The sequence below is a fragment of the Crocodylus siamensis genome, chromosome 9 (genome assembly GCF_052110815.1).
Source record: "Crocodylus siamensis isolate JL-2025a chromosome 9, ASM5211081v1, whole genome shotgun sequence".
NCBI classification, from domain to species: domain Eukaryota; kingdom Metazoa; phylum Chordata; order Crocodylia; family Crocodylidae; genus Crocodylus; species Crocodylus siamensis.
In genome coordinates this window covers 19,750,001-19,764,583 of record NC_143403.1, presented here as the reverse complement: position 1 = coordinate 19,764,583, position 14,583 = coordinate 19,750,001, and the positions used below count along the sequence as shown (strand labels likewise).

The window sequence follows — 14,583 nt, the reverse complement described above, 5'->3', positions numbered from 1 at the left end:
ATTCATCGTTTAAAAAACTTATTTCTTCTTATCGGCCTTAAGCGTGTCGTCTTTCCATTTCATTAGATGCCTCTTCATTCATGCGTGTTACAAGAGGGTATTTTGGAAAACCCACCTAACCTTCTGTATTCCATTCTATTATATAGAGTGAGTAGGTGGCACTGCTTATAGCTAGGCTATAGGGGTGTGTGAAGCAGGACCTATTCGATTTGGATTCAGCCCGAATCGGAGACAGTGATTCAAGTCATTGATTTGGATAACTGTCCCCAATTCAATACAGCTGAATCTGAATCTGAAAATTCGATGCTGATTCAAAGAATCAGTGATTCAGATACAGACACAGGTTTACAAGTTTTTTTCTACATACCTCAAGGTACCAGCACAGCTTGTGAATGCTGTGGTGCTGGATAGAAAGAAATGTGGGGGTCCCCACTACATGCTTGGCGGTGAACCCAGAAGTACTTCTGGCCCACTTCTGGATCCCCGGGGAGTATGCAGGGGACCCCAGGACCCTGCCCCAGACCCAGGAGTCACCAGTCACTGAGCTGAGGTGCACGGGGAGGGGGACCCAGAGGCAGACCAGAAGTGCTTCTTGTCCACTTTCGGGTCTGCTGCCAAGAGCACTTCTGTGGGGCATGCCATGTGCCCCAGCATCGCAGCATTCACGAGCCGCCTGCTACATAGGGAAGTGTGTAGAAAAAACATTAAAAACTGTGTCTGTGTCCAAATTTCTGAATCTTTCCAAATCTCGCTGAATCGATTTGGAGGGTTCCAATTCAATTCAGAGAGATTAAAGGGTCCTCTGATTCGATTTGGATTCGGAGATTCAGCCAGCGAATTGGGCCAAATCTCTTCTGAATTGAATCAGGGACAGAAGCTGTGCACAGTCCTGGTAGGCTGTTCAACACTGTCCAATATCAAACTCAATATTTTTAACTTTTACAGCTTATTCTTTAATACCCCCTAAGATTTTGTTTGCTTTTCTACCATCCTGTGTTACTTCTCTCTCATTCCAGCCAACAATACTAGCAAAACATGTACAGGAGGCACAAAGTGCCCATGCATAAGGGCCATAGTTCCAGGAGACAGTGCTCAAATTCTGGGAGGCATTCACTTCCTTGTAGTGGCTTCTGGAGCTCTTGCTGTATTGGTACAGCCTGTAGTGCCCCACAACAAAGACCTTTGCCTTAGATTTCCAAGGAACACTAAATTGAATCAGCTGGTTCAGATATATGATTATTTGATTTATTTGTAAAGGTATCTTTAGCAAGAGAGACAGTAGCACTCTGTAAGTCGTGTTTGGTAGTTAAGTAAAGTTGTGTAATAGATCTGCTTCTAATCTCATGGATGTTAGTTTTAAAACTCCTGGTGCTGCAGGATCACGGTCACTAGGTCTGTGCTGCCTGTGTATAGTTAAGGGAAGACCAGAGAATGCCAGTCATATTTATGTGATTAAACTGTATTTACAATTCTGTATTTTATACCTTCAAGTCAAAAGTCCATTACATTAGGGTGAAAACAGCACCAGAGACCCCACCACAGGCAACCCCTTTTCTTAAACAACTTGAAAGTTTCTCTGTCTCCTGGCACAATTTACTTTGACCTTTAGTCAAGGACCACCTCTAAAGGTCACCAGTTTTTGCTATTCCATATGGCAGTCACTTAAGACACTTTTAAGTGTAAACACAAAATACAATGTTTCGGTAACTTTAAGGTAGTGAAGCGAATCTATTAGAGCCAAGAAATTCAAAGCAGAGGGAGATTCTGTCTGTAAATTACCATGAATGCTACACAGTTGTGTACACAGTTGGCTTTAATTTGGGGTTTTGTGACTCTTGCTGGCTTTTACCGTAGTTTTATTATGACATAATGGGAGATTTTCTTACTGGTATTGTATTGATACACTTCTAAAAATGACATTATGCTGCTGTTCAATATACTTGGCAGGTTACAAGAGAGCAGAAAAGACTCTGCCCCCACCCCAGTCAGTTTGCAGTGTAAACACTTCTCCAGTCGAACATCCTCTGAAGCAGGGGGATGTATTTCTTCATGGAAATTAGAAAGCACATCAGACTCAAAGACCATAAGTAACTCACAATCCTCAACTAATTGTCCTATGAAAGTTTCTAATTTGGTCAATTCCTCCCCCTTGCCCATTGCCTCTATTTTTGTTATTGGGCCTGGAATTGTGACTTCTTATTTTAATTGCATGGTAAACAGAACAATATTGTTTGCCCCAAGACAGATTACCATTCCTTATTACAGAATTCTCACAGACCACAAATCATTGATATCATCTCCACCAGTTATAATAAAGTTTATCTTCAACCTGATAAAAAGCATGTTCTGAATAATAACTGTTGCTTCTATTGTAAGTGTTTTTATTTTAATTCAGAGTAGCTCACTGAAGTTGTGTTCGTGGATGTGCCCTTTCTAAGAGAGGTGGGAAGCACAGTCATATGGGGACTGATTTCTAAGCAGCAACTTATTTTGGCTGTAGTTGAGGTCAGTTGACCATCTAAGTTCCCAATTTGTAAGCACAGTCAATTACAACAGACATCTAATTTCACTATTCCCATTTATCTTTATATGCCTGTGTAACCCACGATTTATCTGATCTGCAGAGGATGTAAGTCTACTTCAGGTGCATGTGAAGGGCTTACTACTACAGCTCAAGTTGTTTCAAGCCTGTATTTTACATTTGGCAGCCCCACCTCAGTCCCCACGATGACAGTTGTTCCACTTGCAAAATCGCAAGTGCCAAAACTCAGATTTGATTTGACCTGAAAATGTTATCTCATTTATTTTTCTTATCACTAAAACAATTGTCCTTCTTATAAAGTCTCATGAAGATGTTCTTTTTCAAGGAAGTCTGTTTCTTTCTTCTCACAACCAGCCAGCCATTAACTTGCACATCATCTTTATCCTAACCAACATTCCATTATTACATATTCCTGCACAAAAAAATATAGGAGTCCAGACTTTACACAAATGACCAAAATAAAATAAAAGTCTGGTAAGGCGACAATGTATTACTTGTGTTTTGTTACCTTTTAGACATTCTCCAATCCTTACAACCATCAAGGAGCCTTTCAATGACTCTTCAGTGAATTTAAAGACTGCGGTGAACTGTGATGGAGAAGTTTGCATTAATGTGTATTCTTTTTATGTTGTTCTTTCAAATATCAATAAGGCCAAAATTAGGCAGTATAATGGTTAGCATGGCTAACTACTACAGTTTTTCTTCTTGCTTTTATGAATGTGATTATATGCCTGCATGCACATGAGCGTGCATGTGTAAGTGCACTAAAACTAACCTGAGCCTTGGCATTCAGATCCAAATACATTTTTTCCCAAAGCCTAGGAAATTCTGTTTCAGGATTCAGGTAATAGAATTTGGAACCAGACCCAGTGTTGGGTAACTTTGCAAGACACGTGTAAAACAAAACAAACAGACAAACCTATGTGAACTCATCAGAGGTTGGCTCTGTGTGTGTTAGTTGTGACTGAATCACACCCTAGAGAAACTCTGTGGGAAAACAGGGATTCAGCAGGATTTCTCTCAAGTTGAACCCCCAACTCATTAAAATAATACAGTAAAGTAATTAATGCATATGGCCACTAGACACTCTTAAGATGTAAATTTCACAGCTGTAAGAAATTCAGTTTGTTTAAAAATAACAGAAGGCTCCAGTACAAATTATGGAGTAAAAGCCTATAAAATTTCAAATTTGGTTGTAAGGCACAGCCTTTTTTTAACTAGATCATTTGTTTTAGCACCAGTATTTAGAGAGAGAACTTGGTTTTTTTTGCTTTTGGGAGGGTGTGTGTGTATGTGTGTGTATATATACACACATATATATATTCCTTTTTTTGGTGCCAATTTGCCTCCCAACTTGTGGTGGAGCACTAGAGTGGAGCACTAGAGTGGAGTCAATTAGTTAATGGAGTTTTCTCAACAGATGAGCTTCAATCCCACTTAAAATGAATCCGGTATTCAAGATTTGAGGGGTTTGCAAACTACAGCATGGGATTGCAGAGTTCAGTGAACAGTGGTTTGCACAGATGGCAAGAGGGGTAGCTTTCTGCCCCATAACAGATGACAGTTGTATGTTAACAATACTGGGGACCTCTGCCCACTTTATTCTTAGATTTGGGTTTTCCTGCAGTGGACTGATGGACACTTGGTCAAATTAATGTCCATGCAAATTGTCAGGGATTTGCTTTCTTCTAAGCTTGGCAAACCAATCAGTGCTATCTAGTACATATATTTTCGGAAATTTTTGCATGGCTACAGCAGATTCTTGAATCCGCCCCCTCAATGCCTGCTGGTGAACTAAAATGGGACCCATCTTCCGTCTAAGTCAGTAAAAGCTGTGCTAGACCTGTTCCTCCTGCAAACTGTGTGAACTATGTGATGGATCCAATAAAGACCCCCAAACCTTCCCTTTGTATTCTAGAGGAGAGGTTGAAGCCACGAACCTGGGCATCATTTCCCATAAAGGACCAAACGAGAGCTCAGGGAACTTACTTTCTAGAATCTCACCCCTACCTCACTCCTGATACTTAAGCATGTGCCTAATTTGGCCTGTAAGAGTGGTTCCAATTGACTAATATTAAAGTAGCATTTGCTACAGTGGTTAAGAAATATTGAAGTTACTCAGACCTGAGTGATGGAGTCAATCCAGATTATGCTCTAAGCAATTCAAGGCCCCATTTTCAAGTGTAAGTACTTAAACCTAAGCTCCTAGGTACATGTCCACCTAAATCATCATTTAGAAATATATAATGCAAACATAGATTTGCACTGTGACTAACAAAGGGATCAAAGTGTATTTCCATATGTTTCTATTTGGAGTCAGTGTTTAAATATATGTGAAGCTCAGGTTGTAGTGGATTATTTGAATGAGGATAGAAAGAATGTCAAGATGAGTCTGACCCTGAGGAGCTATGCTGAAGATCCATTGCAAATCTTACACTATATGCACAAGTATTAAAAGTTCAGATTATGACCTCCCTAATGTTATTTTAATGCTATTTTAAAATGTAATTATAAAAGAAATTACATTTAAGATCTGAAGCTGACAATACTGAGCTGAAACACTGCATGGACTGCTTCAAAAATAGCTCCTTTCAAACTTTATTAGTGATTAGAGGGGGAAAAGGTGCAGATTGACTAGTCAGATTTATCCATACTGTCTGTATTTGAGACCGGAAACGTGGTTCATCTGGTCTCTGGTGATATAGCTATGGGTCTTTCTTTTCTACTTTTAGCTTCTTTTCCAAAGTGTTTTTTTTGTTCATTTCTTTGGCCTTTAGCATAAGGCATATGAATTTTTGACATTTTTTCATTTGGACTGACTGATACTTTCATTTTTTCTTTTCCCATTTCCATCCATCTTGTCTAAACATGAAGACTTGACTCCATAAACACCATAAAAAGAATACAGCCAGATTAGTAAAAGTGGGAATGTTGTTTTTTGGATGCCTTGAGACACCCTAGGCTAATGAAATGTGTTGCGCATAAGAGGCTCCTATCTCAGCCAGTGAGCTAATCACCTGGGCAAACCGATGCATGTGCACAAGTGTTAAAGGATGGGGGCCAAGAATGATACAGCTAAAACTGCGAGGAGTTTAAATAATCCATTAAGATAATCAAAGTAACCTTTCATACCTTTTCATACATTCTCTCTCTCAAAAAAAACCTGGATATAAAAGTGAATGATGAAAATAAAATCATTCTTGCCCTGTAGATTTTGTGAGAATCACTCATAAAATTACTTGGAAACTAAAGTTTCCTTCTGCTCCCTGATTTGATGAATTAAGTAATGATGATTCATTGAAAGGAAGCTGGCTGAATTTGCAAACCCAAATTTCTACTGTATTGCTGAGTTACACAGGTTAGCTGATTGGGGGACACAGTTCATACCACATGGCCTGTATAACCAGCCAACACAGCACAACTTTGAGACTGTATATTCAATAGGACACATGTTGTGTCTTGTTGATGAGTTTGTAGGATCATAGGAAAATAGGGAAGGTCATTTGGTCTAGTCTCCAGCTCAAGGTAGCATCATCCCTGACTAAATCATCTAACCTGCTCTTGAAAATTTCTAGGGATGGAGATTCCACAACTTCTCTAGGTAGTTTGTTTCAATGGTTGATCACCCTCAAAGTCGGAAGGTTTTTTCTGATCTCCAACCAAAATTTCCTCTGCTGCAGTTTGAGTCCATTGCTCCTAGTCCTGTCCCCTCTCTATAATCACCCACCAAGTATGTAAATATTGATATTAAATCCTGCCTCAGTTTTCTCTTCTCTAGACAGAATAACCATAGTTATTTCAACCTGTTCTCATAAGTCATGCTTCCCAGGCTTCTAGTCATATTTGTCACTCTCTGCTGGACTTCTTCCAATCTATCCACATCCTTCTTGAAGTGTGGGGCCCAAAACTGGACATAGGACTCCAGGTGAGGCCTCAGCCAAGCTGAACAGAATGGAAAAATCATTTCATTTGCAAATGACACTTCTGTTAATACAACACAGTATGGTCTTGGCTTTTTTGCAACATGAGTACACTGTTGACTCATATTCAGTTTCTGGTCCATTGTAGCCCCCAAGTTCTTCTCTGTACTACTACAGCCTTGCTAGTTGTTCTAGTCCAGGGGTCAGCAACACCCGGCACGCGAGCATGGCACACAAGGCCATTTTGCTTGGCACACCACCACCAGCCCAAGCTCTAAGCAGCTGCTGCAAGCCATGGAGCCCAGGCTGCTCCCAGCAGGCAGCTGGGAGGCCGCAAGCCCTGCTGCAAGCAGACCGAGCTCCGTGGACTGTCTGCAGCCGGGAGGCTGCAAACAGCTGCTTCAGGCTCTGGCGTGTCAGCACTCCAGCACCTTCTAAGGTAGACATTGTGGTTTTTTCAGCACTCCAGCCAAAAAACGTTGCCTACTCCTGTCCTAGTCTGTGTTTGTCTATGCAATTATTCTGTCCCCAGTGCTGGACTTTTCATTTGTCCTTGGTGAATTTCATCTGGTTGACTGAGGACCATTTTTCCAGTCTATCCAAATCATTCTGGATTTTAGCCTTACCTTGCAATTGCACCCAGTTTGGTGTCATCTGCAAATTGGCTAAGCATGCCCTCAATCCCATAGTCAAAATCATTAAGGAATATGTTAAACAATAGCAGAACTAGGATAGACCTCTGGGGAATGCTACTTGATACCTCACAGAGGACAAGGCATTGAGGAAGACAAAGGGAAGGACCTGTTCCATGATCTTTCCAAGTATCAAGATCAGACTGATGTCCATGTGATTATATTCTTTACTCTTCCTTAGTCATATGATCAAGTTTCATATGCATTCAGGTATGGTTCTAACTGATTTCTCATTGGATGGCTCATGCAATTAAGCAGCACAAGAAGATTTTCAAATACTGTTTGAAATTTGAAGTTAGCAAATATTTAAGGACTAGACATGAATTGTTAGAAAATAATACTCTTAATAATGTTCATGTCCTGAGTTTAGCAGGGAGGAAAAAAAAAGGAAAAGTGACCAGTCAAGAGTGGGCAACACACATCAATTTTTTTTTTGTGGAATTTGAATGAATGAAATAATAAATTAATATTTGTTATTCCCATGTGACTGAACAATTGTTCTCCCCAGGTTTGCTAAGCTCTTATTATTATTCCATTTTACAGATGGAGAAACTGAGGCAAAGAAGGTAAGGGATCTGTCCAAGGCCAGAGAGGGTGTCAAGATCAGATCCAGGAGTAGAATTCAGAAGCTCCTGCTCCCTAGTTATGTGCACAAGCTACTAGACTCCACTGTGCTATCTGCTTCAGGTAAGAAAATATATTGCATTTATCAATTAATTTAATTAATTGGTAAATGGACACAAAATCCCCTTGAAATGGACAGAGAATCCCTTTCCACTCGGCTTTCTGAATTAGCAGGAAAATGTGTAAAATTATACAAGGAGCTCTCTTTTGATTACAAAACGATCATCTACATAACGGGGCATTTTAATTAATGCTGATGGTGCAGTACGGGGCACTTTTTTGTCCTCACAGGAGTATGCAAGTACCTCACAGGTTAGAACGATACATTTGTTTTCTCAAGGAATACTGTTTGGTGATGCTATTTGAAGAAGTGACTATGCCTTTCTGGCCTAAAATGCCTTTCTGTGCACAAGAGTATGATTGCAAAGGAGAATGGGAGTGTGAAAGTTGCTATGAATATGACCCAAAAGAGTATGTTTGACTCCAGACAGATTATTTACTCGGTCTTTTGAGATTTTGCTGTCCGTTCTTAGTTTTGTGCTACCACTGAAACATTGGAAGCATGGGGTTGCCTGCATGAGCTTCAGTCGCAGCAGTGACACACCAGAAGATGCCACTTGATGTGACCAAAACCCTGCAGTCTTTTCTCAGACTTCACCTCCACTGATTTTAGTTGAAGTTTGCCTAACACATGCCTCAGGATTTTATCTAATATGAGAGGAGGATATGGAAATGCAGCTTCTCCAGCCTAAGGATATCGGGACAACTCTGTAACTTAACCCAGAGAGATTAGTGATGCTCAGTGGCTTAGGACCAGATCCTGTCACCCTTTCTCATGAGGGGTGCTTTTTCTTTAAGAGATACGAGTGGATGCACCTATGCCTTACTTGCCCTACATTCATAGCCTAAAATTGGCCCCAAAACTTCACACTAGATGTCCTCCATGTGTGGGACTCATGTACAGAGTTGAAAAAATGCAACTGAAATTGAAGCTGCTGACGGACTGGACCCCCACGGCAGAAGGAAAAAGGACTGTAGCCTATCAAGGGTTTTCCCTTTACTGTCCCTCTTCCACACCCTCTCCTCTTTCCTCATGGATTTAGAGGGGCCTGCCTGGAGTTAGGGGGGAAGCATTAGCTGAGGAGACTAGGTGACTGTAGGATCTTGGCACACATCCATTTGCTTAGGAGAGTGGCATATAAACCCCTTCCTGCAGTGAGGCACCATTTCTTGCCCAGATCAAGAACTTCTGTTGTGGGATAAGAGGTTTTTGGTCTAGTGCAGGCATGATGCTGGCCATCTTTTTCTGAAGTAGAAAGGAATTTTGTTTCACTGATGGATCAGCTAAAATGGGCTGCTTTGTTGAGCTTCTCAAAAGCCCTGGGTCCAGTGGGCAGGATGTAAGGTTCAAGTTGTCTCAAATTGGCAGGTGTGCAGTGTAGGTACTTGTTCCTTATAGTCCCTATGGCAGTGGAAGTAGACTGAGGGGAAGGCATCACCTAAAGAGGATGGAGAAAGGGGTTGAGGATCCTAACACCTTGTATAACAAGGACCAAAGCCTTGTTCTTCCATCACGTGACCTTCAGATGAGGGGAAGTTGCTTGGGCCACATGGTGGGCTGGGACCAACTATGTGGTGTTGGGGGAAGGATGGCAGCCTTCCACTACGGAGTAGATTAAGGGAGGAATGATGACCTGTATAGTACATTATTACTGAAGAGTTCCCAGATGAGTTAAGTTAATAAAGTTGCAGCCTAGTTAAACCATATCCCTTATGTCTTGTCTGTCTTCCTGCATGTCCAAGACAAAAATATAATGTTAAGCTCTCTTCCTGCAAACACTTTTTACACATAGTATTTAACTATACTCATGAGGAAAGTCTTACTGAGGTGGAAGAGGCTACTTAAGCATTGTGTATAAGTGCTTGCAAGATTGGGGTCTGAGGTTTTAACAGGACTGTTCAAATACTCACAGTTAAGCATGTGCTTAAGTGCCTTGCTAGATTAGTCTTAATTTTAATAGTCAAATAAAAGTAGTTTAAATTGAAACTACTAGTATTATTCACTTTTGAAAAGATGTAATATTATAGCCATGCATAGGTTGTTAGATTTTTACCTATTCTCCTCCTCAAATATTTAAGTATAAAATTTTGTACTTCTAAAAAGCTATGTCCCCTAAATAGGTTCCCTTTGTCTCAGGGTCCAGTGGAAAAAATCCAGAATGTTTTCATTCATATTCTCTCATATCTGGATAAGGATGCACACAAAGTAAGCTTGGTGTGTGTGTGTGTGTATCTTTTCAATCACTTGGTATGCAATTTACTGTCTGTATTTAACTCTACATACATAGTAGAGAGAATCATAATGTAGCAGCGGTTTAGTGGTGACAACACAGGTATAAGTAACAAAAGAATTTCACATCATTAATTAAATGGCATCTTTTTCTAAATGTTAACCTGTGAACAGTCCTTGCAACAGGCAACATGAACATTTTTATGTTCTGTGTTTTCTGTGCCATGCACTCTGTTCTGTTCAAGCCATATCAGGGAGACTTGAGGAAAAAAAATCAACCATTAAAGACTTGCTCTTTGTTTTTTCAATCTGTGACCCCAGCAATCTCTTTAGCAAGCCATGGTTCAGTAAACTGGCACACAGCAGCAGTTCTACAGTGGAAAAATCATAAAACAGATGGAAGCTTTACATTTTTGTTTAGTTTTTAAGAGCAGTTTTTATAACATCGCTTAAAATCATTCTGATGCATCATACTGTTTACACTTAAAGCTTTGTAGCTAAGATGTTTACACTATGGAGAATGTTTTAAGATATTTTATAGTTATGATATTTAGATAATTGGCAAGAAAAAAGATAGTTTGTTGAGATTACAGTGATGTTGGTAACCGTGAAGTAACTTATGAGTCTCAATAAATATGTCCAGTTCGGTGGAAAGTACAAACTCAGTTAAAACAAAACAACACAAGAGGGAATATCTTTTTAGTGAAATCATTTCCTTTTCTTAATCAAAAGATGACAGCCACAGCCTTAGAACTCCCATCTGTAATGCACGACACCACATATCTGTGTACATAGCTTTTCTCTTTATGATTGATACAGTTACATCAGATCAGTCCATTAATATTCTGTGCAAATCCAAATATATACAAAAGTTAATAAAGTTCATTTTCCCTGAAAAGTTAAAATGATCAAATGTGACTCCATTCCTCTTCGATTTCATACTTCCTTTTAAGATAAATGCGTTTAGATATTTTTATGTAAAAGAATGTATTCGGAGCATAGTTTTGGAACATTTAAAAATGCCAAAAAGTGCATTAATCAAAAACAATAACTCCTTTTAACTTTTGTAAATGCTCAGAAGAGAAGTATGAAATAGTCTGTGTGTGGGCCACAAATGTTGGGAATGCAAACATTTCACAATAAACATGTTTAAATGAAAGTACTTGGCTAGATATACTGGAAGATAGTACATGTTGGGTTAATTAATGCATACTCCATAAAAATAAACCTCACTTTCAAGATCTGACCAATAAAAATCATTAGTATATTTGGATCAGATGTGCTGATGGATGATTTTTATGTATACATTAGACTTTTGTAAAGTGAATTGTCCTTGAAAAACCTAGAAACAGATTTCAATTTGAAGTCAAAACTACCCATTACATCTACTCTTTGTGTTTTCCATATAGCGATATGATGAATTATTCCAGTTTTATCTGCTATACCTGCAATTGATTTACTATTGATGGGTTTAAATTTATCATTTTAAATGTGTGAATCACAGTTACATAGGCAGGAAACTGTTCAGTTTCACAGAAATTGTTTGCCTGTAGAGTACAGTATCTGATTCTAGCTGTAATCAAATTACTGTGCCACATTATTTTTATCCAAAAAACTTTCTGATCTTAAATTGAATCATTTTAGTTCATGCACAAAGTAATCTTTTCTTTAGGCAATCATAGTATGCTGTTAGGGAAATCGACAAATAAACACGCATATTTGCAGGTTTGGTTTCCATTGGATTGTGCTATTGAGTCGATTATAAATAGTGAAGCAGATTCAGATACCCTCACTTACATTGAATAACACCTTGACCCCTGAGTGGTTCCTTAAAAATGAAGGTATTTCTAGTCAGTGCAAGGCTTCAGGATTTGTTTTTGTATCACTTTCTAAATGCATAGATACTTTATGAGAAGGCTCTAGCCTCTACCCAGGATACAAACAGTCTTTACTCCTGTTAGTAGTACTATTGGCTGCATCCAGATAACCGCAGCCCTATGGTATGTGGTGCTGCAGACACATCTGTGGCACCACATATTGCACGTTCAGTTGTTCTCCATGCTGCAAGGGAGCAGTGTGGGGTATTTTGGGGGTTTTTTTTGACCTCTGGATATCCAAAAAAAAAAAAAAAAAAAGAAAGAAAGAAGTGGAGTGGTACACATGATGTAAACTGCTGTGCACGAGAGGGTGCATGGCACAGGCATTCCCCGAGGACAACTAGCAGTGGCACAAGGGAACCCGGGGAACCAAACATCCATACTTCTTTGGATGTGGCCATAGGGAGTTACTTAGTAGGGACTGGGCTGTAGATTTCGTTTTTGTCTTGTATCCCTAATACATACAGAGACAAAATGCTTGGCAGGCAGGCTGAGACTGTATTAAAATGTTAGTCAAAACCAAACATAATTAGGATTCATATTAGAATTTGAGGGTGAAATTCTAACCTGAGTGAAGTGAATGGTAATATTTGTGTTCACTGCTATAGAAGCAGAGGTAAGTCTTGCAAAAGACTATATGTAGATAGACCCCTATGCCTGTATTGTTTCCAGTGAGTAAGTAGGAAGTCAGTCTTATTATTTTATCATAGCTATTCTTGTAACACTGCAATGCTTCACATGAGAAGATGCAGTCCCTGCATTTATAACATAAGGCCCTGATCCTACAAACACCTAACATGCTGCCTTTCAACTCATCCATTAGTTAGCTAGTCTCTTTTAAGTATCACAGAAGAGTGGCCATTAAATACAAACTGAGAGTAGAGAGAGTCAGTTTGGGGGGGTTTCTATACAAACAGGTGACATGAAACAATGTATGAAGAGGGTTATTGGAGAAATGATAGATAGTAGTTGGTCCAAGCTGATATCAGTGATATAAAAGGGAAAGGGACTATGTGATAAGAGAAGTTAGGTGGAGGAAAGGAGAATGTGACTGGGCTGGGAGATAAGGACAAGCTTGAACTTGGTGTGGAAGAATTCAAGGAAGGGGTTAATGTGATCACAGTGACGGTCAAGAATGGATTTGGTCAGCTCCATTTAAGACTAACTGAACACTGACATGTTTCTTTAGATGAAGATATGCTTCAAATGCATATAAATAAGATAAGCTGAATATTTACCAAAATTAAGAAATAACTGTTTTCTAGTTTCTGATAAAATTTGCTGGAGGCCTAATCTGAAGTCAGTAATATTTTTGTTCATACAAATCATGGCACATTTCTGGTTTCTGCCGTGAGTGTCTTATGCCACTGTTTGTTAAGGATTTAATTGTTGTTTCATATTTAAACAAGAACAATCAAAATTATGGAAAGCAACTCAATGCTGAGAGTTAAGACCATGAGAACAAAGATAGATAATAAGCAGGAGGCCAGACTTTTATTAAGAATACCTTACAAGATAACACATAAGCAGAGGAAATGGAAAAAACGGGTTGGCAATAGCTGCCTAGGATGGTCGCTAGCTTCTCCCCATCTGAAGGCTCTACTTTCTCAGAGACCTAGAATCATAGAATATTAGAGCTGGAAGATACCTCAGGAGTCATCCAGTTCAACCCCCTGCTCAAAGCAGGACCATCCCCAACTAGATCATCCCACCCAAGGCTTTGTCTAGCTTTAAAAACCTCCAAGGCTAGAGATTCTGCTACTTCTCTAGGTAGCCTGTTTCACTGCTTTACTATCCTCCTAGTGAGAATGTTTCTTCTAATATCTAACCAAAACTTTCCTTGCTACAGTTTGAGACTCCTTGTTCTGTCATTGGAACCACTAGGAACAGTTTAGCTCCATCCTCTTTGGAACCGCCCTTCAGGTATTTGAAGGCTGCTATTAAATCCTAACGTAGTCTTTTCTACTGTAAACTAAATAAGCCCAGTTCCCTCAGCCTTTCCCCATAAGGCATGCTCCCCAGGCCACTAACCATTTCTCTTGTCCTCCACTTGACTATCTCCAATTTGTCAACATCCTTTCTGTAGCAGTGGCCCCAAAGCTGGACACAGTACTCCAGTGTGGCCTTCCCAGTGCCAAATAGAGGGGAATAATTACTTCCCTTGATCTGCTGGCAATGCTGCTACTAATACAGCCCAGTATGTCGTTAATCTTCTTCGTAATAAGGGAACACTCTTGGCTCATATTCAGCTTATTGTCCACTGTAACGGCCAGACCCTTTTCTGCAGAGCTGCTGCTTAGCTAGTCAGTCCCTAGCCTGTAGCAGTGCATGGGATTATTCCATCCTAAGTGCAAGACTTTGCACTCGTCCTTATTGAGCCTCATGAGATTTCTATTGGCCCAATCCTCCAGTTTGTCTAAGTCACTCTGAATCCTAGCCTTCCAGCATATCTACTAGCTTCCCCCAGTTGGTATCATCTGCAAACTTGCTGAGGGTGCACTCCATCCCATCTCTCAGGTCACTGATGAAGATATTGAACAAAACTGTCCCATGGACTGACCCCTGAGGCACTTGACTTGATAACAGCTGCCAACCAGATATTGACCTGTTGGTCCCTACCCACTGAGCCCAATGATCC

At 39.8% G+C, this 14,583-nt stretch overlaps 1 protein-coding gene across 13 annotated transcripts in view; it reads left to right on the top strand.

Annotated features, from left to right (window-relative positions):
• The window catches only part of ZNF536 (zinc finger protein 536), a 451,836-nt gene that overhangs the window by 109,430 nt on the left and 327,823 nt on the right, over positions 1-14,583 (top strand). For 12 of the 13 annotated variants that reach the window (XM_090062633.1, XM_090062643.1, XM_090062642.1 and 9 more), the window contains one exon: positions 7,698-7,841. The exons of the other annotated variant lie outside the window; for it this stretch is intronic. The gene's annotated coding sequence lies outside the window, so the exon portion shown is untranslated. The remainder of the gene's footprint in view (positions 1-7,697; positions 7,842-14,583) is intronic. 13 annotated transcript variants of the gene reach the window in all.